The sequence below is a fragment of the Musca autumnalis genome, unplaced genomic scaffold, assembly GCF_047663935.1.
Source record: "Musca autumnalis isolate F117 unplaced genomic scaffold, ASM4766393v1 scaffold_1, whole genome shotgun sequence".
Lineage (NCBI taxonomy): Eukaryota > Metazoa > Arthropoda > Insecta > Diptera > Muscidae > Musca > Musca autumnalis.
In genome coordinates, this window is record NW_027411644.1 from 333,949,939 (window position 1) to 333,954,501 (window position 4,563).

Here is a 4,563-nt window from a genome sequence, read left to right on the forward strand (position 1 = left end):
TTCTAGGTTATTCCAGCTTCTTCAACGGTAAATAAAACCTAGCCCGAGTGCACTTGAGACAGTTTCTGCCATATAAATGTCTTTAGGTAAGTAAACAATACCTTTTCACTTCTTTTATTAATAGCTTTGTTCCCTTACTTTTTAATGGTAAAAGAGAAAACTGTAAAATTTGCTCTCTCATGACCAGTTTTACAAGAAAAGTAAAGGAACGTAAAAATTGTAAATCTGGTAACAATGTCAAAAAGAAACAAAAAAGAAATCAATATTCTTTTTTATTTCACTGTTTTCAATACACTGTTTTCGGTCAAAATAAAGTTTACACCTCTCAAATTTTTTTTTGATTGTCGGAAACTAAGACTATGTTTGTTGTCAAAAACATTATTGTGACTTAAAATCCAAAGAAACTCAAGTCAAATAAATACATTAAGATTGGAAAACTCAATTGTTAACATTTGGCAGTAGATGGAGTTAATCTCTGTTGTTATGATATCATAACAACATTCTGTTAAGTAGTTCACAATTTCAGGCGATTTCAACCACTAAGTTCATACTCAAGGAACTAGAAACTGCTACGGAATACAATCCTTAGTCCAAATCTATGCTTTCCTTCAATTTGTATAAGCCGAATTGCGCTTTAATGGGGTTTTTAACATTAGCTGTGTCTTTTTACGTGATAATTAGTAATAATTATTACTAATGTTGCAGATTTTGACAGTTGTATAAAGGACAAGTTGCTGAAAAAAATGTTTCAGCAACATTTAGTAAGTAAAAAGACACACCTATTAACATACCCCTGTTGTTGATAAAATGTTTATATACTTTGTTTCATAAACATTTTTGCATTATGCATCTTTTCTAGTCTTTATGTTCTACGTCTTTGGTAATAATTATTACACAAAGACATAGAACTGTAAAGACTGGAAAAGATGCATAATGCACAAATGTTTATGAAACAAAGTATATAAATATTTTATCAACAACAGGGGTATGTTAATGGTAAAAACCTCATTAAAGCGCAATTTGACGTATACAAATTGTAGGAAAGCAAAAATTTGGACTCAGGATTGTATTTCATAGCTTCTGAACCCGAAAAACGAAAAATTTATTCGGAATGAAACCACTTTTTGTATCTCAAGTAGAATTGTATTTTTTGGAAACATGTCACTTTAAAACACTGCAAAAACCCTTAAAAATAATAAAAATATTGTTTTATTAACAAAATCGCAGTTAATTTCACATTTTTTATCATTTTATTTAAAAAAAATCGCACATTTCCATTATTTCTCAATCAAAAAAGTATAGCCACATAATTTTTTGTATTAAACAATAAATTTGTAATTTGACGTATGTTTTTTGAGACGAATTCAATTTACAAAAAAATTCTTTTAACGTTTCAAATTCGATCAGATGGGCTGATGAATCTACCTTGGTAATTCTGCTATGAACAAAAAATTGGAGGATTTAAAATTCTGCTATGCCATTTAAATCCTCCAAAATGTATATAAATGCATTGAGATTTTTATGGCTAGTCTAAATGAGCTATTATAATCTTCTAATGATCCATTATTGTTATTTACATCTGGGGCCTAATTATGTGATTCGATATCGAGTTATTTCAAAGCGAGTACTCTAATTTGGGATGACAATATTCGTTATCGAGTAAAATTATCGAGTTATTGAGCATAAATTTGCGAGAAATTACTCGTAGCTAAATTGCCTATCGTAAACTAACAAAATGAAAGATTTGTTGTTGTCTTTTTATTTAAAATGTAAAAATTTTTGTTTGTTGTCGGTTTATAAAAGAAAAAGAGAGAGTGTCTAACCACTACTAATACACCAACTATTCTGAGCACCCTTGATTTAATAGAATATAGCCCAAGCAAATTCTCTCTCATTTATGTTGAGAGAGAACTATTAAGGTAGATGTATAAGCAATCGGTTACAACAATGTCAACGAGGTTTTGTAAACATAAATTATTTTCTTAGCACTACTTCATTCCGAAATTATTATTCAATGTATTGTTCAACAAGTTCCACAAATATTTACATTTTGTCATTCATAATTTAGTTTTTTAGTTTTTGTTTTAAAACAAAAACCTTTTTGGCGTCTACCTTCATAATGTTGCTTGAAGGACACAGCGGTTTCCATAGTTCGATTACCGGTTACTATCGACAAAATCGATAACATTGCTTGAACGTTTTCGATCGAGACTTGTCCTGCCGTTTTTTTATTGTGTCGAAAACTTATTGACGAGCAAATTTCGATCGAATCGAATCACGTAATTAGGCCCCTGATTGTTACTCAACTAGTGCTCGGATATACTCGTAATGTTTTGGGGTTTGCTTCGATATACAAACTGGTGCAATGTGTCCTATTTTCTTGCAAATATAGCATTGGGCTTTCCGGTACCTTTATCAATTATTTTTGGAGATTGGAAATTCCATGATGGACTTGTTTCAAGACTCTTGAATCAAGAGTTCTATTTGAAATAGACAATGAATTTGATAAATCGATTGATCTAAATATGTATGTCTTCTATACTTATAAAAGAGTTGAGTAAATAGGACTCAGCGCCCTTGATAAACGGCTGAATGTAGAATCTTGGGATCTTAAGAGTCACATTCGACGGTGCCCGGTCTCACAATTAGAGGGTTGGGGTTTTTTTATTTGGGATGACGACTTCTATTTTGCTTTTCAAAATAGTAAGGCTTATACATCGGTTACACTTAACTGGATTAACCCAGTGGGTTTGGGTTTCAAATGTCAATTCCATAGCGAAAAAGTCAAATAAATCCTCATGAAGTGCGTTAACCCGGCAAAAATCTCTAATGTAACCGTGCTATTATCCCATAGTCTAATAAATAAATTAAAGTGAAAGTGAATAAATTAAAATGAAATATTAAAACAACGACTATGGGATTAAGTCTGACTATTTTGAAAAGCAAAATTTTTAACAATTGAGTAGGCTGAATTGTTGGGCTTGAATGGCAACAATAGGTCTGTACGATAATCCAAAAGTTTGTACAAATTTGCACAAACCTTTACAAAATGCTGTTCGATAACAAACTTGTTCAGTAAAGGAGAATTGAGAAATCTTGCAAGTAGGTGCAAGAACTTGCAAAAACTTTTTACTTGCAAAGTTATCGAACAGTCATAATGACTGTTATGGCTTTATTTTTATAAAAGGAAACATGATCCAAATATTGTTAACAATGTTTCTGAAAACTATTTTCAAAGAAAAGTGCAAAAAATGTTTTTCTAATTCCTAATTTTTTTTCTTCTATTAGGGTAACGACGTTAAAGGCTAGATTAATATGGGCAAGTCTGGCTAATACTGGACTTTCCATATATCATTAAATTGTACTCTAGACAAAGCCGTTTTTGATTTTTCATAGTCATTTGTTTGAAAAGAACTTCAACTTCAGAAATTTCTAACCAAATTTCCTACAAAGTGACACTAATTACGATCATGTCAAAACTGTAGGGAAACAACTATTCCAGCATTCTAATTACTAAAATGGCATAACAACCTAACAATTTAAGCTTTGTTCCTGTTTGTTTGTAGATTTGGTATAAAGAAACATAGAAATCCAATTATCTTCATTTATTTCACAGTTTTTAATTTTTTTGTCAGTGTTCGCCTTTTTCTTCTGTTTTTCGTCCATTTTTTTCTTCATTGTGAAATAATCGTCAAACAAATGTCGAAAAATAAGTTCTACCATTTTTTACCTGCAGAAGTTTGTCTGGTAGCACTCTCTTAAAACTTGCTACCAGTTTCACCACTTTTTGGGGTTAAGGAACGCTTTGCAGGTTAAAAATGGTAACAAATGGCAAAAATGGTAACTCAGGTAAGTAAAGGAACACAGCTTTAGTAATTATTAATTGATTATTGCGGTTCATCATTTGCAGTGCTCAATTTTTATCTTAGAGATCTTGGATCATTTTCAGTGACACCCACTGTATATAGGGATTTAATTCTTGAAATTTGTCTCCTTAATTGCGATTTTAAATTACCAGTAACCTGCATTGTAGATGTTGTTTTATTAACAAAATCATATTTAATTTCATATTTTTTATCATTTTATTATATGATTCAACATTTAAGGACATTGCCTTTCCAGCCTGCATCTAACAAATAAACAGAAAACGACATTACTTTAGTACAAATTTAAAGATAAAGCTAAACATGTAGAAGTTTCTTATTTTTCCAAAAGGAACATATTAACTAACAACTCACGAAACTCCTGTTTGAGTTAAGCCTCCTTTATGAAACCAAGAACATCTCTAAAGAGACATACATCCTTGGACCGGAGGATGGTTGGTTGTTTACTATCTCAAAGAAGAAACGTCATTTAGTTTGCGACAGTTGAACAAATTCTTTATTTTAGCTTTCCTTGATTCTGTTTTCAATTTGGTTTAAGGCCTTGGCTGGTGTAAGTGGTGTTTTACATTTAAACGATTTATCGTACGAGATTTTGTCTCCTCTTTGTGGTGGTTATTCTTGATAAGCAGAGTTGCAAAACATATTAAGATGAATTGAAACAAAATTTAGTTTTGCAATG